The sequence below is a fragment of the Micropterus dolomieu genome, linkage group LG18 (genome assembly GCF_021292245.1).
Source record: "Micropterus dolomieu isolate WLL.071019.BEF.003 ecotype Adirondacks linkage group LG18, ASM2129224v1, whole genome shotgun sequence".
Taxonomy (NCBI): Eukaryota; Metazoa; Chordata; class Actinopteri; order Centrarchiformes; family Centrarchidae; genus Micropterus; species Micropterus dolomieu.
In genome coordinates, this window is record NC_060167.1 from 375,115 (window position 1) to 388,352 (window position 13,238).

General features: G+C 40.8%; 1 protein-coding gene and 1 long non-coding RNA gene across 10 annotated transcripts in view; one reads left to right on the top strand and one right to left on the bottom strand.

The window, feature by feature from the left end:
* LOC123986969 overlaps positions 1–13,171 on the top strand; it is a 16,101-nt gene extending 2,930 nt beyond the window's left edge. Inside the window, exon 2 of the long non-coding RNA XR_006829029.1 lies at positions 13,050–13,171. This is a non-coding gene — a long non-coding RNA (uncharacterized LOC123986969). The remainder of the gene's footprint in view (positions 1–13,049) is intronic.
* Positions 1–13,238, bottom strand: part of LOC123986958 (RNA-binding protein 39-like) — a 30,984-nt gene that overhangs the window by 2,401 nt on the left and 15,345 nt on the right. The window lies entirely within an intron of this gene.

A 13,238-nucleotide genomic window follows, 5' to 3' on the forward strand; every position in this document is an offset into this window, starting at 1 on the left:
TTGGAGGCCTTAATCCTGACTATAGCTTGTGGATAGAAATGAGGAGGCGGCTGTTTACATCTTCAAAAGGGCAGCCTGTGCACTGTTCAGTGTGGGCAAACCAGAATATAACATGCTATATTAGCATAGCACCATTAGCACACGATTTCATCTAACGGTTCCAAGAATTCTAACGCATTGAGATGCTAAAACTGATGCATAACCCAGCCGCAGGAAAAATATGACCATAAAAACCAAATATGTCATTATACATTCCTGAGCGTTCTTAGGGATTCGTTTTGATGAGGTTTACATACTATGAATGAACCAGTCAAATGAAAGCTTATTCCTTTGTTTTTCAGCATGACCTTGTCATTTGCAGCATTATAACGCACATTAAATGTCCAGAAGCGTAGGACTTCTGACAACACTGTTGACAGTCGTAACAGGTTTGTGTGTGTGTGTGTGTGTGTGTGTGCGCGCGCGCTTAAGAGTGTGTGTGTGTGTGTGTGTGTGTGTGTGCGCGCGCGCTTAAGATATGATCATCTACTGAAGCCTTGATTTTGTTTGTGCACTTTTTTGTTTCTGAACTTTTTTGAGAGTCAAGGGCTATATTGACTACAATGGTATTGACTGGCCAATTAATCGCTTGGCCAATACCTGCAATCACAAATCTGATGTACAGTATCATCCTAAATTACAGCAGATCTAATCTAAAACCCGTCACTGGCTAGGTTTAAATATATATATTTTATACTGTAGAGAATAATGCAGTTGAAAGACGTCACTTTTGACAAACTGTACCCCACACTCCCTTAAACACCCCGTTCTGAAATCTACAGCATAACCCAATGTATTTTTCTATTTAATGAATTAATAAATGTTCTAAGGCTAAGACAAGCATGTATATTAGATTGTACTCTGCATGTAATAATGGACTGATACACTTATCTTTGTTTTCTGCATTTGCCGTTGAAAAACCCATATCAGTCGACCACTAAATAGTAATGTTACTCTTTTTTTGGAATTTACAGTATTTCTTTTTGTTTCTGTGTTACTTTCCTTTGTTTTTGTTCACATACAGTAGTAGAGATGGTCTGTGTACAGTGTACACAGTGAGTCTCAAACTCAGCCTATCTACCCTGTGGGGATAATGTACATGAAATTACATATGTGCAGACATATACACATGTGAGTTTGATTTCAGTAACTGCCTAACTCCCACCATGAAAGTTCAGAAGCTGAGCGAGCAGAGACACAAACATGTTAAAAGCACATGTGAGTGCAGGCACGCACACACACACACACACACACACACACACACACAGCTAGACAGCAGAGGAATTAGCCCTCTCCGCCAAAATGGAGTCACAGTAAAAACAGCCTCTCCCCACCGACAGGAAGCAGGCCACAGTTTTTGTGTGTGAGTATGGGGCTGTGCTGTGTGCCAGAGGATAGGCCCTCCCTGTCTGCGTTGGGGGAAGGGGGAACAAGGGGGTAAATAGTAAAACCAAGGTGGGGAAACATCAAATGTAAGCTGTACACTTTGATTCATGAGACATGGGGTTTAGACAGGAATGCAAATAGTAACTCTTTTTCTTGCCAAATGCTCCTGATCATACTGCTCTGAAACCCAAGAAGACAATAACCTGGCAACAAACACCTTCATTTGCACCTGAACCTTGAGAGACAAAGTATGGCACAAGTGGAGCTGAAAGTAGTCACATTTATGCCCCAATGGCAAAAATATGCCCTTAACATAATGTGCAGCAATGCCAGCCTTTAAAGATAACATTATGCTATATGGTTTGTATGGCAGTTTAGTACACAATGTTTTTTTATACATGACACTTAAAACACATTGTAGGGTTTCCTGTGAAATCTGCATGAAAGCGGCCACCATCATTAAAGACGCAACATTGTATGAAACACATGAAAAGGCCTGCGATGGACTGGCGACCTGTCCACATGCCCGATGTCAGCTGGGATTGGCTCTAGCCCCACCCTGTACACAGGATAAGCAGTTGACGATGGATGGATGGACATGAAAAGGCCATTTTACAACATATACTGTTATAGATTGTTGTAAAGGATGTGTGCGAATATAGAGTGGTGTGTGAGTGACAGGAAATGTGAGATACAAACTTATTTTTAGGACTGGTGTAAACATTTAAGAGGTCTGTCTTTTGTAGCTTCAGAGCTCTATAAATTTCCCTGAAAATTGGACATTTATAACATTTTATAATAGCTGTGTCTCTATGGTGGCCAGTCAGACTGCAGGTTTGACCTTGTGGAACGATGATAGTGGAGCAAAGGAAGCAGAGAGAGCTGGGAAGACAGGCAGGCCGCGGTGGCGAACAACAACTGAATTCATCGCCAGTAAAAAGCATGTCTTTGGTATTTCAGTCTAATCTGACCTGCAGGAACATTCTTTGGAGCAGCAAATAATCTCCCAGACATGTACACACACACACACACACACACACACACACACACGCACGCGCACACACACGCACACACACAGAGCTGGATCTAATTCCTTCTGCAGATGCTTTCTCGTGAAGAGAAGTGAGGAGGAGCAAGGGAGGAGACAGAGAGAAAAAGAACGGAACCCCATTGGAGAGAAATGGAGGGAAAAGAGAAAAACAAAAACATGAGCGTAAACACACACACACACACACACACACACACACTTTGATGAACTCACATGTAGGCTACACAAAACCGCAAATATCTAGCCTGCCAAGAAACTCACAAAAAAATGAGAGACTCACTCACACAGTTTAGATGATTAAAGTTAATTTAATTGTATAGACTACAGACATAAAAGCCTGGTGATGACAGACAAAGCAGGCACAGTATGTACCGCTTGTTTAAATTAAATGTATACATGCCCCATTTGTGTGTGTTTGTATATTAAAAGTTATTACTTTGATTGTCCCAACTATAGTGAGCTCATAAAAAACTAAAATTTTGCTGATTTATAATTGCCATTACTTATCATGGATAATGCATTCCTTTGTCCATTACTTTGATTTTATAGAGTAAACAATATAATAATAAATAACTTTGGGGAGTAATAAACAAAATATCACTCTACCACTACTGAAAACCTTTCGCTGTCACTCCACAGACACACCCTTTCAACAAACCCGCACACACACACACACACACACACACACACACACACACACACACATTATCCTAAATGTGGAGCCCTGTATTCCCCAGGGATCCTTGGGAACGGTGTTGCCTTGCAGAGGGTTTTACTCAGTGCTGATAGTAACGTGTGAAAGCACTGGTACTCACCTCTGACGCCGGGCAAGAGCTGCAGACACACACAGCACGTATATACATGCATGCTGTATACATTAGCAATACTAGCCTGGTATACATAACACTAATATTTCACAGGTCTTCATGCCTTATCATAATAGATTTATGATCACACTGACGGGTGTATCCCTCATCTGTGGTGTGTCAATGATGTCAAATTCTGCACATTCACATTGTCATTATACTTATTCTTTATAACTTTTATATATATTATATATATTTTTTCTTATCTTATTGTCAATGTTATATTTATGATTTTGCAGTACTTGCTTTATGTTTCTTTATATTTTCTACTTGTGTGTAAACCTACTTTAGCAAAAAGCTTATTCTGATTCTGGTTTATGTCTGGTTTCAGGGGCTTAGGTTCATGAAACCGACTCACAACATGACACACAAATTACCAAGGAATGTTTTTTCTTTAGTAATATAAAGGAAAGAGACCAAACTTGAAGCAGTGTTTTTTTTTTAATCCACAACTGCAGCGTTACAGCATCTGTAATGTCACTTAACTGTAAGCAAACTATGTTTTGTTTCGCACTTAATGTCACGGTTTTCCTTTATGTTTGACTTTAGGAAACTTTGGCACATTTCTTGAAAGGATACAAAAAATAAAGATACCCTAGATGCTGTCAGACTCCATCCACCTCGCCTGACACACACAAACACACACACACGCTGACACACAGGAACAAACGCTGCCATTCCTCTTCTCCACTCAGCCTTATAATAGGAGGCTGGGGTACTGTGCAAGTGTGTGTGTGTGTGTGTGTGTGTGTGTCTGTGTGTGTCGACAGATTCCCTTGCCTGGTGGAAAATGCTGACTTTAATGTCCTTTTTTTACTCTTTTCATAAAACACAAAGCCACAGACTTAACTGGGCCTCTGAATCTCACTCCCCCGTCTCTCTCACTGTCCCACTCTCTCTTTCTCTGTATCTCTCTCTTTCTGTCTTTGGCAATGGAAAAACTGATTGAGGAAGAGAAAGGCAAGAAGTCTTCAAGTGGAGCCCTCTGGCCCCTTATGAGGTCGCACATGTTGATTCCCAGTATGCAACATTTCCTCCTCCAAACCCTCGCTCTGGAATACTAGTTGGGTTTCACTACCAGGGGACACTTCGTCTCGAAAGTCTCATTTTGTTTTGCATGAACCTTATAATAAATTCATAGCACCACTTTAAACTAATGCAACACTTTTAATGGACAACTCGTTTTATATTTGCTGTCAAAACAACAAACAAAATGTCTATTCCATTTTTGAGTAATGAGTACATAATTCGTTTTTAGTTTGAGTTCAAGCACTCAGCACTCTTCTGACTTTGCAAATGTGATTCAAGCTGAAAGCTCTAGAAATAGGCTAGCAAGTGCACTTTGATTTAAGACTGAATAAATGAACCTTCATGCTCATTTTTGCTTTTTGTTCACCCTATGCATGACCTTATAGTATCTACCTTGTATTGTGTGTGTGTGTGTGTGTGTGTGTGTGTGTGTGTGTGTGTGTGTGTCTGTCTACACAACAATAATATCCAAGCTAAGGCTTATTTTTAGAGACAACACAAAAGGCACATCTTACCTGGAGCAACGCCAGTGACCAAACAAACAAAAGCTTTGTTTAGGAAGAGCACACCAAAAACTGTAGACGCACACAGGCAGAAATGTACACACAGGTTGGTTTTAGGATGTTTGAGAAGTCATCTATGTGGCCGTGGGGCAAGTATAGAATTATAATCATAACCAGATTGCCCTGTACAACAGCTATAATCCTTAACATCTCAGATTTACATACTGTAACGAGCCCTTTTTACTGACAAGAACTAGTTGTTTATACTCTGAAAGAAGCTAGCTGCATTGGAAGCAAAAAGCAAAACTGGATGAAAGATGCGGAGGGACATTTGCTGGTCAGAAAGCCAGAAAAGTGTTTGACCTGAGGGTGTCCCCAGAGGATAAGCCATGTTTGCTGTGTCCCAATTCAGGGGCTGGATCCACTACAGTCCACATTTCTAGACCAAATATTTTACAAACATGGTTGGTCCCTTTTCATTTGTCTCCTTCAAATGCAGATAAGAAATGCAGCCTTTTTTTGATGAAATTTCTAAACAAAACCAGTGTATCCCACACACATGATAGTTTTGTTGTTTGTGAAGTTAAATCATCTCATGCTGGGAGGGAGGCTCAGGCTAACTCTGGCTTTGTCTTGATGAGGTTCCAGCTGTTGTTATCAAGGATTTATCTTCAGTTCAGTGTTCAATTGAGGTGAAAATCAAAAATTAGGTTTGTACTATCTTGAAATATCATCCAAAAAGGTTGGAGCAGATTTTAAATTGAAATTGAACGTGGAAGTTGGATTATGTATATTAAAGTGCATACAAATGATGCATTCACAGCCCAAATTGACACTGTCGTTAAACAGAATTGTCCGTAACGGTCATGAGACAGGTTTATTACAGGCAACACAGGCCTAATAGCTTGACATTTCCTAGATCATTAAAATAAAATATTTGAGATATGCTGAGTTTTGTTAAATAGCTACCACGAGAGAATGGAGAACACAGGCGACATATTCTTCACAATGAAGCCTACATTGTTGCAAAGGTGTACGGTGTGTGTGTGTGTGTGTGTGTGTGTGTGCACTACTTGCCTCCTTCAGAAACCAGGAACCTAAAAAATTGACAGACGCACACACAGACACTACCATGCACAGTTTTCCTGCTGGGTTTAAAGACTTCCCTCTGACACAGGAATTCTTTCATGTTGCACATTAACATGGCTTTAAGTTGTGTGTGTATGCGGATACATTTTCACACACATTCCTACAGGGACAGTGCTGAGTAATGACTCCCACATGGCACAAGTTGGGGAACACCAGAAGGAGAGATAAAAAAGAAGACCTCCACTCATCCCCCCATTCACTTCCTTTTTTCTTTTCTACAGTCAGTCACTCCACACTTCCCTGATAGTTGTCATCTGTCACCGCCTTTTAAAACTTCACCTTGCCCCCCCCACTAATCCTCCTCCTATAAAATTTCACACACCTCTCTCCTCCTACTGCATCAGCCAGGGTGTAAGTGACTGATATTACTTTCAAATTAACGCTGCCACTCTGCCTTTAAAACCTTCAGTCCATGTGTCACATCCCTTTATATACAGGCTATGGTCACATCACGTCCAAAACAGTGAGAGCAAGGAGGTAAAGCACAAAAGGTGCAGCACTGTCCAAACACTTGGACTCGGAAGTATGCTACTTAAGATATAAAAATTACTTCTGCTTGAGGACAAGTTGGCCACTTCAGCCACAAGACTTCTTTGAAACTTGAATCTGGTGGGGGAGGGGGGCATATTACATGCTGCAAGTTTAAACTTGCAAGTTTAAACCATTCATTCATTTGGTTGTTCAATCGTCCATCCATCTATTCATTCAGTTGTCTTTGCGGTTGCCATTATCACATTATTTCACACATTTGTATGTTTGATGATTGAGGGACTTAAAAGTTGGGAGAGCAGAGATGATGGTATGCAGTATTATTAAGACTGGCTTTCTATTCATTCTATAAAAAGGATTTGTTTTTTTTTATTTCAGATCTAGACCACCAGCGTAACAAGAACATGTGTGAAATCAGTGTTGGGAGTGGATTACACTTTCATGGTAAGCACAGGATAGCCTAGAGAAACTTGAACTTAAATTTCTCCCTTCCTTTCTTTTTTCCATCTATATCTGCCCATTGTCACGTATTGTGTGCAACAGTTTAACTGTATCCTTCCCATTTCATATGACATTTAAATCTTCAGACCATTATCAAAATGGCAAGCCTTTCCACAGACTGCATTCTCTGTCGGACACCATGCAAAACATTGCATGATGAGGATGAGTCTCCATTTCTGCAACCCAGTCTGAAAAATGTCGTCTAACCTCGGAGAAAAAAACCTGGACAATTTTATTGTTGTTTTCAACCACAAGAGGGCGTCCACACATGAAGGGAGAATGCAACACTAATTAACTGCCTCATAAAAAATCAAATGCAACTCAACAATGCAAAACAGGGGCAACGGTATGCAGCGTTATAGTGCAAATATACTTGCAGGGGACCACAACAGATTTTAAATCATGATCCCATTTTCTTCAGTTCAATAACATAGTCACATATAGTAAAAGCACTCCAAAACTAACAGAAATACAAACACCAGGTAACTTCAGGAAAAGAAAGAACAGCAGCATGCAATGCATAGGCGAGAGGTGTTCCCATGTCGGCAGGCTTACAGATTGTACGTTAAGTTCAGTGAAAGGTCCCTATGAGACACAAGCGCACATTTCCTGTGTCTATTGAACAGTTTGTCTTCCCTCGCAACGCACTAAACATTCATTTGCTACACAGACAGATACTTTTATCACACTCACGCGCACATTAGTGGCTGACAACGCCCCTTTCATTTCATTCCCAGCTCTGAAACTTCGGAATCACTGAGCAGTTCAGTTGAGTTACGATCTGTCTAAAATGCCCACAGGGGAAAACACGACAGCAAGGGCTCCTTAAGTCCTTCTCTGTGACAATTACTATAGGCCTATACACTATTATCGAACAAAATCAACACAGCCTAATATTTAAAGAGGTTCTACACGAATCCAGACAGAGTCCGAATTATTTTAGGAATATTTTAAGATAGCCATAGCAGTAGGCTAAATAAGGATTAAGGACTAAAAAGTCACCACATAGACGCTTAATCAATATAATAGTGTTATTGGTATATAAAAGAGACATGTCGCAGCCGCGGTGGATTTGAATGGGAGATGAATACCATACAGAAAGTTCCGAGCAGCATTCAAACAATATGCAAACTAAAATACTACATTTACTCACCGAGTTTGGACCGAGTGAAACCAGGCTGAGTGGAGTTCCAGATGTGACTGTGTTGCGCACGTGAAAGTGGGGAATTAGGGGCTAATTAATTCTAAAAGTATTGTAAAAGAGCCTCCAGACGTGTCAAAACGGCAGCTGGAGATGTTACTGGTAGTCCCAAAAAAAGATGAAAACGCACGTTCTCTGCGTGAGCGCGCGTGGGAGGGCCTCGAGAGCTGGGGTTGGGTGTGGTTTTAGGATTTAATATGCGCGCGCGTGTGTGGAGCAGTGACACACGAGAGGACTGCTGGTGACAAGAGTTTAGGGCTGGCGGGGAAAAAACATATGAGTGAGAGGGGAAGTTTAAAAGTTGGTGTTTCCTCACATGGCAGACAGACTGAAAAGGAGAAAAGAAAACAGAGGAAAGCAGGGGTCAGACAAAAGGAAATTAAAAAGATAAAAGGGGATGAAAAGTCAAGAAGAGGAAGCCATGAAGAATGGAAATAATACTGAAAAGAGGAGGGGAAGGAGGGGGGTGGATATTACAGGTCCAACTGTTGGAGTAGGCAAGTCATGTTCCTGTGTTTGAATAACCCTTGACTCCTCTGTTTGCATTTTTATGGCATTCTTATTCATCTGGGAATACTCCTTTTTTTATTGTTGTGGTGTTTCTGCACCACACCTCCCAGAACAGGGTGGGCAGTAGTGACTGGTCGATTTTCTGAAGATGCAGTTTGGATTTCTGTAGATAGCACTTTTTTCTTGGCTGGCTATCATATTGTAATTAAAAAACATAAAAAACATCACTTCTTTGATTACACATGGTTTGCTTTTATACCTACAACAAAAAAAATCCATCAATTTACTAGGGAAAAATAGGATTTTCTCTGCTTTCATCCCACTGTTCTGCCCTCTCACCAGCAAGCCCAGTCAGCTGTTGCACTTAATTTCTTTTGCAGCATTTTCCGCTGTCATTCTTACACACAAGAGCATATTTGGGCAGAGTGCCTGACAGCTCCAGAGTGCTTACAGACTTTCTTGTGCTTTCTGTCCCATCATTTTACCTCTTTGAATTGTTTTGTATTTTTTGTTTAGTTTGAATTTTTTTGTTTGTGTTTTTACTTTCTTCCCGAGAGTTAGATGAGTAAATTGATAGCACTCTCATGTCTTTTTGGTAAATATGAGCTGGGTCCCAGTTTGCAGTCTTTATGCTAAGCTAACCAGCTGACGGCTGCTGGTTCCTATTAAAAGGCAGACAGGAGAGTGGCATCAATTTTTTCATCTAACTCTCGGACAAAAAGCAAATAAGTATATTTCTCAAAATAGAAGTGTTCTTTTAGGCTAGATTGTTAGTGTCAGAAGACTCAACCAGCTACTTTACTCCAGCTGAATAATTTCCTTGTTTTATTGTCTCCAGTGTTACAGCATAACCGTTTGTATTAATTTACAGCTGAATGTGTGAAAGGCCTGTGTTTATACAATGTCGCACCCATCTCTCAAGGCATATCAGCTTTGGGGCTGAGTCTACAAACAACTCTCCCATCAAGACTAGCCATATGCAAATAACATATATCTGAAAAATCAACACTTAACCAAAACCTCAACAATTATCGAGTTCACGTTATGATCTCAGGATATCTGGATGTTTCTCCCCTGTGCCCTGTGGGCCAATGTTACCATTGTGACAGGATGGGATTGTTTTGTGGGGTCATAAGGAGACAGTTAGTCAAAACAGGCACGAGGTAATGAAGAGGGCATTGTGAAGGCTTGTTATGTGGCACATAGTTCTTTGCATTTTCCAGGTGGCCACAGCACAGGACTGCCATCGCTGCTGGAATGAGCACGACTCCATCCACCCAGGCTGATGTAAACGATTTGACAAGTTTCAAATCTTTACATCTGAACTAAATGTGAGGTTGCATTTACAAGTAATCACATTTTAGGCACAGAGCTGATTAGTGCTGTGCACAGACTCTACATATGAGCTGGGGCGATGTTTGCACATTGAACATTCAGAGGGATCGCTTGGTGACCCTCTGACGTGACATTAAGCATGGAGGAATGCCCTTATATGCTGATTAAAGTCAAACTGTAATTTAAAAAAAAATGCTGTTTGCTTTGACATTTTGATAAATAGGCCTACCAAAAAGAAGAAATATAAGATTTTGTATTTTTCTGCCTTGTTGGCCTACTATAGTGTTCTCCAGGTAGCATATCAGTTTTTTGTTTCTGACTGAAACTGTTGGTAATGGTCATTAAATTGGTGCGATATCTGTGTGGGCATGTTAGTTACACCATGTTGTGGTTTGAATCACGGAGTTAGTGTACGGCGTACTAAGTTTAAAGTTTGATCACTAAGGGTGCTTGTTATAGAGGTCTATGACATGCTCCAGGCAGAGAGCAACAAAAAAAAATACATTTCGCCAAAGCTTACATCATTTACCTTGATACTACTTAACCGCTCCTTGTACACATGTTCTTGTGTGAGACAGCAGGCAGTAAAGCTATTAGGATTCTTTTGAAGGGCCTCGTGTTGCTGTGCAAGAATAGCCGGTTACCATAGACAAAAATTCTCGTTGAACCACAATTTGAGCTCACACATGCCGAGTGCACACACTCATTCACATTCACTTGAGTTATTGCATAACGTATGCATACACTGAGAAACACACACACATAACGTGCTGTGCAGGCAGGAGAGGAATGGATGGAATCTGTATGGTGAGCTGATGATGCCACATTATAAACACTTAATCCACAATGAATTCTCTTATATGCTTTCTCAATGGATTCCTTGCCCATTAGTATGCCTACCCTCTTGTTACGTCCCAAGGTCTAGGGGTGTCCTGGATGTAACATAAATGTGTGGCCTCCCACTCTTCCCATTCCCAAACAAGGCCAGCACACAACAAATACAATTTAGCAGTTTTTATTATACATCAGATGAGCAGTGCCCAAAACACTAAGAAAACCTAAATCTTTCCTAAACCCAAAACCAAAAGGTAAAGAAAAGACAAAGCTCTAAAACATGGCTTCTAAGTCCAAAAACAGGAGAAAACGGTGCAAACAAAAAAAAGGGCTTCTCACTCCTACTCACTGCTAGTAGCTGACATAATATAGCTACGACAAAGGAAATTGCTTCATAGCAACAAAAATGGCAAAGCCAACAAAACCAGGTTGTCATAAGACAATCAGAAGGACTACGATACTACTTACAATCTAAGTTGAATATAGTCACAACCGTTCACTATGTACAATAAACACAGACATAACACACAGTCCTCAGGCAGGTTGGGAATGGCAGAGAGAGGGGGAGAGTTCCTGTCAGTAGGGCTTAAGATGGCTGCTGTCATCCAGGTGCCCAATCAGGAGGCTCCAATCAGCTCAACCAGACCAATCCAGTGTGTCCACCTGTTCTCCAGTACCTGCATACACTCACACACACACTCTAATGGAGGAGAACAGCTGACAGTTCCAGGAGAGATAAACAAACAACAAAATATGACCCCAGGGTCATAACACTCTACATGTTTGTATATTTTTATTGATATTTATTATATCCTTAGACTAATAACTGTCCATAAAATGTCACCGGATCACAGTTTTTCTCTTTTCTGAAGGATCATACCTCATAATTTCATAAAAGAATTTAAAACCAAATCCTGGATTTTTATGGGCAAAGTGGTGTTCTGCAGAATAGCATAATTAAACTGGATATTCTTGCACCAGGTGTCTCTTTTATTCACCTGTGTGTCAGCCTGCTGCCCACTTTTGGATCATTTCAACATCGCATCATTGCACATAACATCACACAAACACACACACACACACACACACACACACATAGGCCCACAGTTATTGCCTGCATCATCCTCAGCTGCGCAAGCAACTGTCCCCCCATCATTGCTCTCACCAGAACACACTTTTAATTACAAACACAGGAGTGGTGGTAACAGGTTTGACCTCTCTGCAAGGTGTCAAGTGTCCACCACACAGGTAAACACTCTGAGAGACCCACTTACACTGCATGTTACTGTAGACACATATCAGTTACCTGCTATTGTCATAGACCTATAGGTGGAAACAATAAGGTGTGCGCACTAACCCAAAATGCTTTACAGTTTTTCTCAATTGTTTACACACAAATTCTGATACTTGAGACACAATGACCACAACATGTAACTCATTCACCAACCCCCTGAACCAATTCTGCTAAACTACAAGCACAATTCCTGCTTTACACTCAAATTGCAGTTCTAAAACACACTTTTTCAAAACACTACACACAATTCTCTGCTTTTGGCACAAGTTTCATGCAGAAAATATCTTGTTTTCACAAGGAACACACTGCCATTCAAATATGCACAGTGACTCATCACAAGGGCAAACACCCGTCACACAGTTTTCCAATTAGCAATCAGAGCTTTAGCATAAAAGGTGAGCTCCTCAATGGAGCAATGGATGCCAACATTGGAAACAGAGGCAGAGCCAGAGGAGTGAGAGGACGAGGACGAGGACGAGGACGAGGACGAGGACGAGGACGAGGACGAGGACGACGACGACGGCCAAGGACCGTAATCTCTGATGAGATCCTAGCCACTTTGGTTGATCATGTGGTCAACCATGGTCTAACAATGAGGGAGGCTGGGCAAAGAGTACAGCCAAATCTGAGCAGGTACACTGTAGCATCCATCATCCGGACTTTCTGAAATGAGAATAGGTAAGAAATCTAATCTCACCAGCAAATTGCAGTACTGCATATCAATACAGTACTCAATGAGTACAGTAGTACAGTATTGCCTGTGGACTGTTCTGTAGGACTGTAAAAATACTGTAAAGTATGTTTCAAGTATTTAGGAAATGTATACCTACTTTGTATTTACAGTATTTTACTATTTGTTTGGCAGAACTGAAAGATTACCAACACAAGGTGGTCAGGAACGTCTTCTGTCTCCTGAACAGGAAACTGAAATCATAAACATGGTCCTAGAAAACAGCGCCATAACATTACAGCAAATACAAAGAAAAATAATAGAAACAATGACATATTTCAAAATATTGATAGGGTAAGCTTATCAACACTGGACCGTGTCTTG